This window comes from Capsicum annuum, chromosome 4, assembly GCF_002878395.1.
Source record: "Capsicum annuum cultivar UCD-10X-F1 chromosome 4, UCD10Xv1.1, whole genome shotgun sequence".
Taxonomy (NCBI): Eukaryota; Viridiplantae; Streptophyta; class Magnoliopsida; order Solanales; family Solanaceae; genus Capsicum; species Capsicum annuum.
This window is the reverse complement of record NC_061114.1, coordinates 121,491,886-121,509,932: the sequence shown is the minus strand read 5'-3', so window position 1 is coordinate 121,509,932 and position 18,047 is coordinate 121,491,886.

Here is an 18,047-nt window from a genome sequence, read left to right as displayed (position 1 = left end):
ATGCCTTAAACATTGTTCATGACTCAATAATTGTGGTTTTGAAAGCCATGGTTAAGGGTTTGAATGCATAAAGTTGAGTATTGTTTTCTTATTGTTTAAATTGTGATTATACATGTTTTGATAATCGTTTTGCACATGTGGGTGATTGGGAATTGTGATTTAAACTAAGGGGTCATGGTTGACCCTAATTTGATGGTTTTATATTTGAATAATGGTTTGATAATAGTATGCCTTCAACCTGTTAGTTAAATTGCCTATGAGAAAGATCTTGTCACATGTTGAATTGTGTTTTGAAATAAGGCATTGGCCTTCTAATGTAAATGGTTGGTAAATGGTTTTATGAAATCCTTGTTTGCTATAAATCGATTTTAATTGCTGAATGGATTCGAGTCCCTAAATGTTGAATTGAATTATGTCTTTGTTTAGACAATGGGTTTGAGTCCCAAAGTTGAATAATAATAGTTATGGCATTTTGTACTCTTGCAAGTGGGGTTGGTATGACGATACCAATGGGATGCCTTTGGTAAGTAATTGGATTAGGGGTTGTGTATGTGAAACAAATGTTTTAATTGGGCTTTAAAGTGTGATGTGTAGCCAGGCTATGAAAGTGAAGTCCAAAGGACTAACACTGGAAACTATGCTAGCCGGTGTTGGTGTCTATATGACCGGGAGGTTAGATTCCCCTGAATGAATATATAAATGGGAAGTTCGAGCCCCCTATATTGTATACACTCGTTCTTAAGTCACCTTGATTAAGCTGGGAGGTTCGAGTCCCGCATAAAGGCATATACGAATATGAATATTCTCTGGTTCGTGTGGCTACACACACTGGGGCCCTTCCAGCTAGGGAAGAGATAGGACCATATAGCCCGTGGGTGCCTTGTTATATGATGATTGTGCTACACAACCCAGGTTAAGGTTTTCAAACCTTTTTCCCTATCCCGATACAATATATATATATATATGTATGTGATTGCATATGATGATTCGACTTGGTTTTAAATGATGCATTATTTTATTCCTCTATCCCTAAGTTACATGCTAGTGCTCCAATCGCTAACCATCTTAAGATGTTGTATCCCCATGCAATTCAAGTACCAGAACTTTTTCTACTTTTCCTGTGTAGTTATCAGGTGTTCGAGTGGTTCGTGAGTTGACATTGAAGTGGTCAACTTCCATACTTTAGAAAGCCTTATTTCATGGACTTTATATTCTATGTCTCAGATTTTGTTTAGATGTTGTTTTTGGCTACTGTCAGGGCCTATCCCAACATTTTATTTTCTAATTCATAGAGGCTTTGTTGGATTACTGTGGATATGGGTGTGTTGTTTTGGTGGATTGGCCCAGTGATGGACGGTTGTCCGACTACCGATGATTGGTTTATATATCTCATGAAAAAATATTAGTCTTAGTTTACACTATCATATTATATGTTCATAATTCATCCGACACATGAGGTTGTTGAGCTGACCAGGTTAGGTGAAGGGGTTGATCTCCGATCCACGTAGGACTTGAGATACCCGTCACGGCCAGGACCTAGTTTAGGTTGTGAAACCACCTGTCTGATTCCCCATCCACCTTACAGACGAATCCTATTGTTACCTCCTCCTTTTTTGCATGATGAAACTAGATCTTGAGTTTACTGCTGCACCTGACCATTTGCCTTTCTCAAAGGACACTATCTATAGAAATGATCGATGCACCATGGAAACATGGCATATTCGATTCTTAAAACAAGGATTTTATGTTTAGACTAAGGTTATTTTGGTAGATATCATATGATTTTCTGTGTTGTGCAAGTGAAATGGGTTAACATTGGTCTTGGAGTAAAAAAAAAGGACAAAAAAGTGCTAAGAATGAGGAAGACTGGCCATCTTACGAGTATGGCATACAAGTTGTCAAGTTATCATATGACTCGTAGCCTTACCAGTAAGCAAGACAACAACATAAGACAAACTAAAGAAGCTAAGTAAAAAAATTACCACAACTAATTAGGAGTGATTACGAGTTGTGAGGAGCAGTCGTAAAGATAGCAAAATCCAAAGCAAAGATTCAGAGATAAAGTCCTAGGATAATATGAGTCATAAGACCTAATTAAGACTCATAAGGATAAGTCGAGAAGAGACCAGTGTCCAAAGCCCTGCAAGACTAAGGTTCAAGTGATGACGAGTGAAGGCCACAAGTCATAAGGAATGAATATAGCTTTTGGTAATGAATCATCAGGACAACAGAAACTTGAAGCCCTGAAGATCAGTTACTGGAATGCATTCAACTGGTAACATATGACTCACAAGAAGACCTTATAAGTGGACTACATGAGTCTTAACGAGTGTCGACATACTTTCCTATTCCATTTTTATTAGGATTTCTTTATTATTCTGAGACACTATAAATACCTTAGGGTTATTTCTTTATTAGGTTACATACTTTTACATTACTTTTGATATCTTTGGCATAATTTAATCTGTGAGATTTTGGGTTTTTATTCAATTGAAGACTTTGGATTTTCTCTCTTCCATCAATGTGCAATTAATTACATGTGTTCTTTGTTGATTACCATAGATTGTTGCATGAACATGAGCGGCTAATCTCCTTGACTAGGGCTGTGGGAATCCTGGTGGATTATCTATGTGAGGGAAGTAAGAGATTTATCTATTTGATTGTCATTGCATGTATTGTAGTCATATTTGTGTTTATTGAACTAAAGTTTCTACAGAGGCTTGAGTATTGCTTGTATTCGAGATCATTCTCAAAAGGGAGTTCGAGACTGGGAAAAGGATATTACATTTGAAATTCAAGGCTACCAACCCTTCTCTAATCAACTCGAGACCCAATAGGTGAGAGTTGTACTGAGGTTAAATACAAGGGACAACATGCAATACCTTGAGACTCACAAGGTAAAGGGTGAAATCTATCAATATGTTCACAAGATGATTCATAGTACAAAGCTTGTCAACTTTGCATACAGAGCAGGAGGTTTAGGTGGATTGAGTACGAAAATTGCACGTAGTTGTGAAGCCAGGGGGAACATAGTCCTAGTTTTCATCTTCCATCGTTTGCAAACTCAAGTATTCAAGTTTTGATACTATTTACTTTGACTTCAAATCCCCCCACCCCTATCCATTTTACTTTTCTGCATTGCTCATGGATTTGGTCAAGCTTAAGACACTGTTCAACATTTTCCCTATGGGTTGGAACCCACCTAGTTTGGGTTACTATATTTGACATTGACCATAACATACTTTTTTAGAGGTTAGTTTTGGGATATCAAATTTTGGCATCGTCATCGAGAAAGATAGTGTGAATCATTGATTGAAGTTGGTAAAGTTCATCGATTTTATTTTCTAGTCTTGATTTGATATATGTTGGTGTATGCCAAACACTAGGGTTCAAGGAAATACCTTGATCCCATTAGATCTTGAGCCTGAAAGTACCCTTCGGACACCAAGAAGGATGGCAAAAAGAGTACGAGATGTTCCACCGGAAGAGGTTTAGGATGATCCAAATACAGTACCCCTCATGTTCTAGGGTCCCTCAGAATGTTGTTGATAGAAAAATGAAGCACTTATTAGCAAAAGAAGCTGAGGAGGCCCGGTTATCTAAAGAGGCTAGGTTAGCTCAGCAAGAAGAACTAGCTAAGCCAAGAAAGGTATTCGAGCATCAAAATAGAGTTCAAAGAGGCAGAGCTATAATGATCCTTACATATCAGAACCTACAACCATAAGATCAAGACAAGGACATGGGATATGTTACGCCTACTGAGACAGGATCCATCATTCCTCCTACTCTATCCCCAACCCCATCCCCAATGATAAATTTTACATTACTAGTGCAATTATCTAATTGCTAAACTTGAAGGGTGTGGTTTTGGAATCAACAACAGGTGATGCAAAGCTAAGCTAGTTCTGTTTGCTGAGTTTACAAAGATTTGTAAACTTGCTAATTCTAGAATAGAGGCAGTATTGTCAATATTAGTCAAAGGCTAAGAAAGTCAAGAGAGATGTCTTAAGGAGATTAAGGCATACCTATCAGGGCTGAATCCGAAGGTTGAGTCACATACTACAACAATCAATCAATTGGAGCAACAGTATGGACAAATATCATCCACATTGAATCAAATGTAGATTGGCATTCTTCCAAGTAATATGGTGAAGAACCAGAATAATGATAGTCATTGTCATGCCATTACCATTCGGAGTAGTAAAACCACTATGGATCTTCCTGTACCCACCTTAACCAATTTAATAAATAAAGATGATCCTGTTGATATTGAGAATAGTAGCTAGTAAAACAAAGTAAAGGATAAGATCGGGGAGCCTATTTTTAAGACTGTCCCAAGACCTCTCCCTCATTTTTCTCACAGATTGAAAAAGAAGCAAGAAGAGTGTAAATATTAGAAGTTTTTGTCTATGTTAAAAGAGTTTCTATTAATATTCCACTTGTAGAGGCATTGGAACAAATGCTTGGCTATGAAAAGTTCATGAAGGATTTAGTCACCAAGAAGCGCACAATCGGTTATGAGTTAAAGGACAATGTTCATTACTGTAGTGTTGTTGCTACTAGATCTTTAGTAGAGAAGAAGGAGGATCCTAGTTCTTTTACCATTGGATCTTTTAACTTTTCTCGGGCACAATGTTTTCTAAGAGCTAGTATCAATCTCATGCCACTAGTGGTGTTTAAGAAGTTGGGGTTGGGAGCACCCAAACCCACCTCTATGAGACTAGTGATGGCAGACCGAATGGTGAAAAACCTAAATGGTATTCTATGTGATATATCGGTAAAGAAGGCTTCTTTCATCTTTCCTGATGATTTTGTGATACTGGATTATGAAGTGGACTTTCAAGTTCAAATTATTTTAGGTAGGCTTTTCCTAGCTACAGAAAGGACTTTGATTGATATGGAGTTAGGACATCTAATATTCAGACTTAATGATGAGAAGGTGATATTCAATGCATGTCAGTCCATGTGACAACCGAATGAGTTAAAGGTACTATCTGTGATTGACATTTTTATGAGGATATGGTCTAATTCCATGATCTTGATGCTATAATTAATTGGGATAATACTTCTGTGGTTGTTCCTATTAAAGAAAGGCTGGGTATTGAAGCCTTAACAGTAGTAATTATGAACTTTAGCAGTGATGGTATTGATGACTATGATGATATGGTATGTTCACTTGAGGGGAATGGTTCATATAGTTTTGCACTAAAGAAACTTGATCTGGACCTAAAAATAGAACTACTGCACCTTCTCGACTATCTATTTAGGAGCCACCAGGCTTAGAGTTGAAGACCCTCCCTTATCATTTGAGATTTGCCTTTTTAGGGGCCAATAACACTTTGCCAGTAATTATTGCAGCTGATTGATATAGATAGAAGTAAAGGCTTTGATATCAGTGCTACAAAGATTCAAGAGGGCCATCAGTTAGTCCATTGCAGATAATATTATGGGTATCTCTCCCAGTCTTTGTACTCACAATATCCAACTTGAACTGAATTGTGTTCCAAGTATAGAACATTAGCATCAACTTAATCCTTCTATGAAAAAGTTATGAATAAAGAGATAAACAAGTGGTTAGATGCTTGTGTAGTGTATTCCATTGTTGATAACAAGCGGGTCAGTTTGGTACAATGAGTTCCGAAGAAGGGTGGTATTAATGTAGTGCCTAATGAGAAGAATGAGATAGTTCCAATGAGACCAATCACAAGATTAAGAGTGTGCATGGATTACAGGAAACTAAATACTTGAACCCAGAAGGACCACTTCCCCATGCCCTTTATGGACTAGATGCTTGACAGACTTGCGAGTAGAGGGTGATATTTCTTTTTATAAGGTTATTCGAGTTATAACTAAATCACCATTACTTATGAAGATCAAGAGAATACAAACTTCACTTGTCCTTATGGGACCTTTGCATTCAGGCGTATGCCATTTGGGTTATGTAACACTCCCGCCATATTTCAAAGATGTATCATGTCAGTATTCTCTAACATGGTAAAAGACACCATTAAAGTATTTATGGATGATTTTTAGTGGTTGGTGATGATTTTGATAACTGCTTGGTTCACTTAGAAAATGCTCTTCATAGATGTGAGAAATGAAACTTTGTACTCAATTGGGAGAAGTTGCATTTCATGTTTAAAGAAGTCATTGTGCTTGGGCATACATTTAAAAAAAGGTAGAGTTAGATAGAGCTAAAATTTAAGTGATTGAGAAATTCCCTCCACCTATTTTTGTGAAGGGTATTCGGAGCTTTCTAGGTCGTGCAGGTTTTTATAGGCGATTTATCAAGGATTTCTCAAAGATTAAAAACCCGCTTTGCAGGCTTCTTAAGAAAGAGGTAAAGTTTGATTTTTATGAAGCATGCTTGAAGGCTTTTGAATGTATAAAAAAGAAGTTGATGAAGGATCCTATCATTGTGTCCCCTAATTGGTCCTTTCCATTTGAGATCATGTGTGATGCAAACAGAGTGGCCTTAGGTGTTGTCCTAGTCTAACGAAAAAAAAAGATCCTTCATCCCATATTCTATGCCAAAAAGGCATTAAACCCTGCTCTAAAGTACTACAAAGTTACTAAACAAGAGTTATTAGTAATGGTTTTTGCCATTGAGAAATTTTGGTCATATTTGATTAGAACAAAGGTAATAGAACACATTGATCATGCATCATTGAGGTACTTGATGGAAAAAAAATTGCAAAGCCTAGATTGATTAGGTGGGTTGTCTTGCTGCAAGAGTTCGATTTTGAAATCAAGGACAGAAAAGGCACCAAGAATCAAGTTGCAGATCACTTGTCTAGACTTGAGGAGAAAGTGATGCAGAAAGTTAAAGATGGACTCGAGATTAATGATAGTTTTCCAGACGAGCAGATATTTGTGGCTTCTCAAGATCTAATTTTATGATTTGCTGACTATGCAAATTATCTATCAAGTGATCTAGTCCCAAAAGATCTTTCCTTCAACCAGAGAAAGAAATTTATGCATGAGGTAAGGAAATTTTTCTAGGATGAACCGTATTTATTCCAAATCTATCCAGATGAGGTTATTTGTAGGTATATTCCTAAAGTGGAGATGATGAGCATCCTTAAGGCTTGTCATGCTTCACCAGTTGGGGGTCACCGTGGAGGAACCCGCACAACCCACAAAATCTTGCAATGTGGGTACTACTGGCCTACAATATACAAGGACTCTCAAGTTTATGATTCATCATATGACCAATGGTAGCGTCAAGGTATTATCTTTAGGTGCCATGAACTTCATATGACCCCTATTTTGGAATTTGAGTTGTTTGTTGTGTTGGGTGTGGACTTCATGGGTCCTTTTGTAAGCTCCTTTGGTATGAATTACATTCTTGTGGCAATGGATTATATGTCAAAATGGGTGGAAGTGGTTGCACTCCCCAAACAATGAAGTAAGAAGTGTCACAACCTTTTAGAAGAAGTATATCTTTTCTCGATTTGGTACGCCACTGCAATTATTAGTGATGGTGGGTCACATTTCTATAATTGCCTATTTAAGAGTCTACTTGAAAAGTATATCTATAATTGCCTATTTAAGAGTCTACTTGAAAAGTATAAAGTAAAGTATAAGGTGGCCATTCCTTACCATCCCAAGACTAGTGGACATGTTGAGGTATCTAACAGAGAGATAAAGTCCATGTTATCAAAGACTATGAATGCCAATAAGATTGATTGGTTAAGAAAGTTAGATGATGTATTATGGTATTACTGCACAACGTTCAAGACTCCCATAGGTGCTTCACCATATCAGTTGGTGTGTGGAAAGGCATGTCACTTGCCTATTGAACCTGAACATAAAGTAATATGGGCATTGAAGAAGTTGAATTTTGAGTGGCAGGATGCAACAAAGGCAAGATTGAATAAGATGAATGAGTTGTATGAATTCTGACTCCAGGATTATAAGAGCTCCGCACTTTAAAAGAAAAGATAAAGCTACATCACGACGGTAAAATTGAGAAAAGAATATTTGAGCAAGGTGATAACTCAATACTCCGCTTGTTTCTAGGTAAGTTGAAGTCTAGGAGGTATGGTCTATTTACTATGAAAAAAATGTTTCCGTATTATGCCTTGGAATTAAAGTGTGATGGTGAATCCCCATTCAAAGTGAATGGGCAAAGGGTAAAGCACTATATGGGTAACATTGAGAAAATTAAGATAGTTTGTGAGATGGACCTTAGTGAAGTTTGAATAAACAAGGTAACCACGTTGTGCCGTGATATTAAATCAAGCACTACATGGGAGGCAACCCATGAGGCTAGTTAGTGAAGTTTGAGTATCCAACTTAGCCCCATCATGCTGCGACATTAAATCAAGCACTGTGTAACAGGCAACCCAGTTTTCGTACTTAATAATTTATAGGGTACTATGTGTGTTCAGTGTGCAGGATAGAGATTTCAGCAGTTTTCCAAAAATTATAGAAATAAGGTCATATGGACTCTTCACAAGTTGTAACCAAAAATTACGACTCATGAGAAAGAGTCATAAGGACTTGTAACTTAAATCAGATCCAGGTAAGTGGTCATTGCAGTCTTTACGACTCTTAAAACAAGTCGTAACTTCTGATGACGACTCGTCACCTTGAGTCATAAAGACTCCAGACCTAGGTAAGGTTCCAAATCTTTACGGAGAGAGTCTGATACCTGTAAGCATTGGTTACTAGTTGTATGCATGAATCATAACCAAACTTACCATCTTATGCGCCGTGGTTCAACCTAGCCCAGATCAGCTTTTAAACAAAATAGGGCACCCAAATCGAGTACCCCACATTCCAAACAGCTACTCCCTCCATTGTTGATTGAGTTTCAAGATTTAAAACTACAAAATCACTCTAAAAACAAATTAATCAAATGGTTCCTCACGACATTCAAAAACACATCAAGAATTAGGGACAAAAACATGGTTAAACTCAAGAAATCTGAACCTATCAAAGATAAGTAAGGTCTATTACTTAAATGCCTTATGTGTCAAGTTAAATCCAAAAAATGATTCGAGGTTTAGGATTTCTTAAGTTGAATAAGATTCTATTTCTTGAATTTTTTACTTCGTATGTGCTATGGGGAGTGAACTCAAACTTTGTGCCTTAAATGTGTATTTTTGGATGAATGTAGGGGGTAGTGAAGTGTATTGTGTTGTGGATTGTGTATTGGACTCCATTGATCTAAAACCTCATGTTGCAATGAATACGGGACTCCTAAGTCGTTAATAGACCCGTATCCACTGATAGCATGAAGGATTAACAGAAGTGTAGGTCATAGTAATGCTACAACTCACCTAAATAAGTCGTAACCAATCCTTACGAATTGTAAACATGAGCTGTAATGATTCGGTAGGTTAAAAATAATAGGGATTTATTTCTGATCTTCTTATGAGTGTTGGTAACGAGTCGTAAACTATCTTTATGACTAGTTAGGAGGACTCTTAAGTTGACCAGTGAACATGGATGAATAAACTATTTACCTTACGACTCGTACATATGAATCGTACCCAAAGGTTATGACTCCGCCCCCCCAGTCATAAGGAGTCCAGCAAAGACACACTAACACCAAACTTTCTTATTTTTCTTATCCATTCGTTTAGATATAACAAATAGGTCTTGTGTAATCTGTACAAATGTCTCCTAAATGTGATTCATCATCTAAGTAAGCCCTAAAGAAGAACACCAAGAAGAAATTGACCCCTAAGTCTGACTACTAGCTAAGAAATGAGGAAATCGATGAGTCAAGTGATGACCTCATAGAATATCTACTGAAAGGAAAGGTAAACCCCAGTGGAAAAAAAACCTCGGGGAAAGAAAATCATCACAAAAGAGAACACACCTCAGAGGGTGCTTAGAATAAAGAATTCGAGTACTACCCCACCATACTCATCATCATCTTATATGGATAACGATGATGGTGATGAAGTAAAGTCTGATGATGATGCAAGTGTAGAAGATTCAAGCTCCTATGAGGTAGAGTGGGAGAATAAGAGCACGACTGAGGAGGACATGACTTTTATTGACATGCAAAACCCACCACAAATCCCTTTATCCATTGAACCTATTTCGATGCCCATCATTGAACGGTGGGGGTACCTCAGCCGTAGGATACCTACAATGATGGGGTAAGCATAAACCCTTCTATGGTGAAAATAAAGAGGGGTATCTATCTTGAGATAATGTTAACCACATCAGGCATGTCTGAGATGCCTTAGTTCGAAGGTAGATTTTGGCAGTACAGATTTTAGTGGATGACCTCAAAACCAGGGAGTTTGGTCCTGCACTAGTATAGGAATTCTATGCAGCCTACAAAGAAGAGTTGAAGAGAAAATATCCATAGGGAAATTTGTGGAAAGGTGGGGATCTAATCACCTCATTATTGTTCTTGGGGTAAGGGTGAACATTTCCCTATATACTATTTCGAGGTTCTTGAAAGGACCAGAGTTCCATCCACCAGTAAACACAGCTGATATTGAGTACCACATGGAAGAAATGTGAAAAGTCTCAAAGAAGCAAATGGGCTAGGAAGATAAAATGAGGCACTTCCAGTGGACAGAAAATTTGGTTGCTATAAATGGGGAAGAATTCAATTGGGTGGTCGATGGCCCAGGAGTAAACTCACAACAAATTGAAAAGCAGACTTTGAGCTTTGAGGATAAGGCATGGTAGATGTTGGATAGACATAGATTGTATCCCACTACTAGAACAATGTGCTCGGTTCGCTTCGTGCAGTATTGATACCGAGACTCGTGGGTTATGAGTTTGACATAGGTCACTTTATAACGATAGCTATACGGGACCGAGAAGTGGGTAGAGAAAAATTAGTTCTAGCATTCCCATGTTTGATAACTTAGATATTTTTAGAAACAGGGGTTCCATAACTTCCCGAATTCGATCAGTTTATCGAGCCAAAGAATGCCACAAATTTGGGGATGATTTGAGATGTAGATAATCCCATAACCAAGCAAGGTACAATACTACTCGCTCAGGCGATGCAGAACAGAGAACAAAGTACAGAAATTGTTGGAGTAGAAGATATCCCAGTTTAGGGTGGCCAATCTGAACCACAACATTTTGACACAGCAGGCCCAACCAATACTCTGGTTTCACCACCTACTGCAGCCCCATGTCCATCATTATCTAGATCTGCACCAGCAGGATATGTGATTTTTTCCCAGGCTAGGTTAAATAAAATTATGAAAAGGTTGGGAACTGTTTAAGCAAAGGTGAAATAAATAGAGAATAGTGTGTTGCCCTGGGTTGAAAACAAGCTAGAAGAATAAAGTAGGAGGATCTGGGTAGATTAGATGGCTTTGAGAAAAAACTCACACATCAATTAGAAAGTGGAAAAACTCTTGACATTACAGAGATAAAAGCTGAGGTGGATGAGTTACGAAAATTGGTTGATGATTTGTATGGCAGGCCATTTTTTCCAATGCCTGTTATAATGGAGATCAAGCCTGAGGTAGAAGTTGAAAACATTTGGAGTGTTCCAGTGGGAAAAAAAGGAAGAGAGAGAAGGAAAATAAAAATTCAAAGCCCTAAGAAATAAAATCTAATAAAGGAGAAGAAAGCAAGTATACAGAGAGAGAAGGACTGACAAGTGAGGGTCCAAGAGATGGCAGCCGGTGTCGGTAGCTCAAAATTGGAAAGTGAAGATGCTGAGAGGGGGCAGTGATATATCCTAGACATCAGACATGACATTTAGCGCACGGGCCATATCTGGTGCTGCTATTGTGGAGATGGTCCTGATAGTTAATGGGACCAATACTGAGGAGAGTGGGGCCCAGTATAAGGGTCTCCATGATAAAGTAGTTTGAGCAGGTGCCTAGGGCACCCAGGTATGTGCTCTTCCCCTTGTATTTCATTACTTAATACACTGAGGACACTACATAGGTTTCAATTGGGGGTGGGGGTACACAAAGTTGCCACAAGTTATGTTTGCCATATTTCAAAACTCGTTGGCCATAATCTAAAATAATTTATGAACTGTCATATTTGTGTTGTTTTTTTGTGTATTGTTTGATGCTTAATTAAGAAAAATGTTTTATATAGGAAATTGAGAACATGTGCAAAAATTTGAAAAAATAGATACCCCTACACCTTCTAAAACTTTTGTATAATTCTATGTGATTTGTGTGTGCATGCGACGGATGAGAATCTCTTAATGGCATTAAAATTAGAAATTCTATATAATGCGTGTAGTTGCATGAACTGGACAGGTAGTGACTAACATTATGACCATGTACTATGTGAGTGTGAGACATTACCTAGTTGCCAGTGTGTAAGGAACCCAGAATTCACCTGGTTGCTTTTTCCTAGAAGGTAGAATAGTCAACTAGAAGATAATCATAGGCTATTTTTCAAACTAGTCCACTCAAGCCAAAATGCCTAAACAAATAAAATATGAGACCCTTGATCCAAAAGTTGAGCCTAATTGACCTATTTTTGCTGTTTACACCAATTTCACCTTCTTGTCTAACTATAATGAACCTGTTTTTAGCCCTGGTCCTCCTTGGACACTGTGCACCTTAACTCAGGAAAATTTCCTAAGTTGAATGTGGCTATCAAAGGGGTGCATAGGTAAAGACGAGTATGAAAGAAGAAGTGTAAAAAGATAAATGAATAAGATTAGGTGCGGTGAAAATAAAAGCAAACAACAAAAAATAAGAAAATAAGAAAAGAGAACAACACCTAGCCCACAAATAGGCATGAAAAAGAATAAAAGGGAGAAATAAGGGTGAATTTGATAAAGCAATGGTAGAAAAAGTGGACCCCAAATAAAATATGGGGCCAAGGAGGTTAAGTCACTTAAAATATCCCTAATATACCCTAACTATCCCCAAGCCTACGTGACAATCCTAACAAAGCCCTTTAGTGATCCTAGTCTGACTGACTGAAAATTTAGGTTGAGAGCATAAGGGCGAGCCTATGGTGTTCTGTGTACACTGGTTGGAACTTCTTTGTTAGTGTAAGTGTCTTTAGACTATCCCTAAAATAAGAAAATAACTCAAGCTGAGTGATAGGGATTTCTTTTAATATGAGGGTGCATGGGTTAGGAAGTCAAGTTACTTATTTGTCCAGGTACTGTGTATTACTTAGGCCTAGTTGTTCATCATTAATGTAATGGCATCATTAGATTCTTGTATGTCACATTATTGCACCAAGCCATTATACGCAGTAGTCTTTTGATTAATAAGATAGAAGGGGTGTAAAAAGGTGTTCTTGAGATGAATAAGAAATCAATTGCCAAATTATGTCATAGATTCAACAAAGTTAAGCATCGTGTCATGTGGGTATGAATTGTAGTTCGCCTGAGCACATGCAAAAGTCTAAGTTGAAGGTTTTAATGCTCCATGGAAACATGATAAATTCAATGATTAAAATAAGGAATTTATCTTGGACTTAGGTTATTTTTGTAGATATGATGTGGTTTTGTGTGTTGTGCAGGTGAAACAGGTTAACATTGGTCTTGGAATGAAAAATGGACAAAGAAGTGTTGAAAATGGAGAATACTAACCATCTTATGAGTCTAGCATATGAGTCATCAAGTAATCATATGACTCGTAGCCTTACCCTAAGTAAGACAGTAGCTTTAGACAACCAGAAGAAGTTAAGTAAAGAATGACCATGACTTGTTAGGAGTGATTAGGAGTTGTAGGAGAAATCGTAATCACTTATGATCAGTTACTAGAATGCATATGAATGGCAACGTATAACTCGTAAGAAGACCTTAAAAGTGAATGACATGAGTTGTAACGAGTACCGACATACTTTTTCTATTCCATTTTTGTTAGGATTCCCTTATAATCTTGAGACACTATAAATACCTTAGGGTTATTCCTTTATTAGGCTATGCACGTTTGCATTAATTTGTTATCTTTAGTATAATTTGATCATTGGGATTTTGTTTTTGAGATTTTGGGTTGTTATTCAATTGAAGACTTTGGATTTTCTCTCCTCCATCATTGTGCAATTAATTACATGTGCTCATTATTGATTACCATGGATAGTTGCATGAACATGAGTAGCTAATATCCTTGACTAGGATTGTGGAACCTTGGCAGATTAGCTACGTAAGGGAAGTAGGAGATTCATCTATTTGACTATCATTGCATATATTGTAGTCTTCTTCATATTTGTTGAACTCAAGTTGCTGCAGAGGCTTGAGTATTGCCTATATTTGAGATAATCCTCACCAGGGAGTTTGAGATTGGGAAAAGAATATTACAACAGTGATTCAAGGATACCAACCATTATCTAATCAACTCGAGACTCAAAAGGTGGGAGTTGTGATGAGGTTAAGGATAAGGGACAACAAGGAAACACCTTAAGACTCATAAGGTAAAGGGTGAAATCTACCAATACGTTCATAAGACGATTTATAGTACATAACTTGTCAACTTTGCATACATAGAAGGAGGTTTAGGTAGATTGAGTACGAGAATCTTACGTAGTTATGAAGCCAAGGGGAACACAGTCCTAGTGTTCATGTTGCATTGTTTGCAAACTCAAGCATTCAAGTTCTATTACTATTTACTTTTGACTTCTAATTTTGGCCACCCCCATACACACCCAATTTACTTTTCTGCATTGCTCGTGGACTTTGTGAAATTTGAGACACTAGTCAAATATTTTTCCTGTGGGTTCGACCCCAACCTAGTTTGGTTACTATATTTGACATTGACCACAACATACTTCCTTGGAGGTTAGTTTTGGGCAACATCAATAAAGAAAAACACCATAATAATATCCCATCTCAAGAAAAGGCCAAATGGTAAAAGATAAAGAAGCATTTTGGCTCCTAATAACTATAGCTGAGAGGAGACCATAGCTGGACCCACAGTAGAAGTTGGAAATGCTAACAGAATAGGGTGACTTGGGTAGGCCAGCTGACCGTGTCCCTTAAATTAAGATCTTATGAAATTCCCAACATTATTGAACTTCATAGCTAACATCTTACCTTACACACTTGCGTAATCCACTATAACTTTTCCACATAATCAGAAACCTCATTGAAACCCTTTCTTGCAAAAATCATCTGCTCAAACAAAACCTGAAGATCATAATTCAAAAACTTGACATACCATCGAATCCTCTCCTCCTCAATAGCCAATAATTGAGTAGTATAGCAAGATAGGGCATAAAACTTAGCCTTAAAAGCTGCAACTGATATATCATCTTTATCCAATGCCAAAAACTAATCATTCTTGCAATCATGGAGGGTCCAAGTCAAATAGTTCTAAAAAAATAAAGCATGAAATTTATCCTAAGTCAATAAACCTAAAAGTGGTAACCAATATTCAACATACATCCTCTAATATTGCTTTAGCATCATTATCCAGTAGAAAGGTCACGAACTCTACTCTGTTGCTACACAATACCCATCTTGTATAACCTCTCATAGTTGTTAATAATGAACTCAAAAGCATTGTCTGACTTTGTACCCTATAATGTTAGAGGTTTCAACTTAGGAAACTTGGTCATTATATCATATTTAGTACTAGTCATCACAAAATCCAAAACTAGATAAGGAATAACATCAATCCCCAAACCTCATCCATCCTAGGAGCCATAGTAATAGTAGTGTAAGAACCTAGAACCTGAATAGCCAGCATAGTAGGTAGTACCAGCTAACCCACTCAAAAAAGCTAATACCTATTGAACAACCTCAACAAACATGGGAGGTAAGGCTTCAATCCTAGCTGGTGCCGCCACCTTGGGCTCCATCACCTGTTCTGGTACAACTTTTATCTCCTCTAAATGATCCTGAGATGGGGAAGGTGACTAACCTTTTATGATCCTATACATCAGCTTCTTGAGGTCCACTACTGGCGGGTATAGCTCGTCCTCTTCCTCTCCTACCTATTTTTCTTATTCATTATCTTTCCCTTATAGCTATCTATACAGATAGAGCGTTCGATATAGTGGTTACTGCTTGAGTTCTGTTAGATACCAATTTGGATCACTAGATACCAATTGGTATAAATTTACAACATAAAATAAATAAGAATGACAATTTTCCTAAAGTGCTATAGCTTCTCAAAGAAAATTACAAATGCCCTTTTACCATTCAGTGAGACTCTACTAGACCTATTTGGGTACAATGAGATCGATGAACCTAGTCTTTATTACCAAATTTTCCACACCCTAAAGGGACATGAGTGGCACCCACCCTATTCTCCGGTGCAAGAACCAATAACCCTAAAAGCATTAACCAACACTTAGAGGAAATAAGGAAACTATCCATTAATAGTTCAAAGATTATCTGGTCTAAATAAACTAAAAAGTTTGCAACATAGTAGTAAAGATAATAAACATCCCTAAAATCCAAAAGTGAAAACATACTAAAGATTGTCAAGAAAGGATGTGACTCCAAAAACTAAAGGAAAGTGAATTAGTCCAAAACAAAGTACAATGTCATCAAAGAAGGATTCCATGGTTGCCTAAATATGATGCTCACCCTTGAATCTTGATCACACGCTAGAGTCACAAGTAAGGTCTGGTAGGATCTGATGGATATGCATTGAACTTAGTAAAAGTAAAAGTAGGTGTATTATTAGCACATATGAAAAAATAGTGTGCTGGTAGGGTCATTTGGCCAACTCAAGATGAGAAAATGAACACTTACCCTAAATGCGTTAGAACAAGTTAATACATGCTTACCCTAACTACACCTAGCACAGTAACTAACAGTTAAGGAAATTCAGAACTAATAGAAACAAGTCAAGACATCTACAATTAAGTCAAGTCCAACCAAGACAAGTGCAAAAAAGTTAATCAAATATCACAAACTATAAATATATTCCCTGATTCACTCATTAAACCTTCACACTCACCTGTACCTTGTACATACACACTAAGGATATCATAACCACCCTATAGTCATGACCTATAGGGAACAAGTTCTATCCATGTACCTCTATCCTAAGTACAAGTACCAGCTAACCTTATTCCACCAATAAACTATATGAATTACTAATACTAAAACATTCCACAATCAATAATAAAGTAGGTCAAAATCATGCACCAAGATATATCGACTATTACCTGTGGTGTCTAGAAGCTTTATATAAGGTTCATTTAAAAATGGCCATACCGAACAACATGTTCTAATGAGTAATACTAAGAAGTAGCTAAGAGAAATAATAAGAAGTAGCTAACATGCATATATATCACAAATTGGATTAAACAACAATAACATCACCTATCTCAATCCAAGCTTGCACAACTCAACTAAGCTTGAACCTTTTACATGCAATTTTTACCTGGTCTCGGTATAGAAGTACATACAAATACATAATTAATAAAATGACTTATTATGTTAGGGATAATAAATTATTTCCAACACCTAAGGCTAAGTTCACGATCTTTCCCTCCATGTTCTAGGGCTTTTCTACCTTAATTTATCTAAAACTGCCAATTCCATGGATAATCTAGTAAATTAATGACATGCAAGGGTAACTTAACAATCATCAACCAAAAAAAATTTATTTTATACCTATATTACTCTCTTTCACTAGAAATCAACCCTTATCCCTCCCTAAATTACATAAACTAGCAATCTAAGGCTAGATTATCCATTTACTAGTTATCAGGGATGAAATCCTTAAATTAATAAAGAAAAATAGTGGTTAGCTAATTATTTTTGCCCAAAATAATCTCTCCCTTTATCAAAAATATGTCTTAGAAAAATAAACCATTTTAAGGTATTTTTAAAATAAAACGATGCTTTTCACTACTATAGGAACATACGTTGCCATAACGGTCGTTGATCTCATTGACTGAGTGCTACAGTGGGACTTCCTATGCTTTTAGGAAAATCACTATAGTGACATGAACTTTGATATAGATACATAGGCAAGGATGAATTCCTAGTTTCACATAAAACACCTGCTTTTAACCACATACCTTAATTCCAATGCATCCCAAACAATACCGTTTATGCTAAGACTAATTTTGGGAGTTCTACTTACCCGAACTCAATTATATTAAATCCTATGGGTTCTTTATCATTTTAGATAACTAGGAATTAATTCAAACACCACTATACT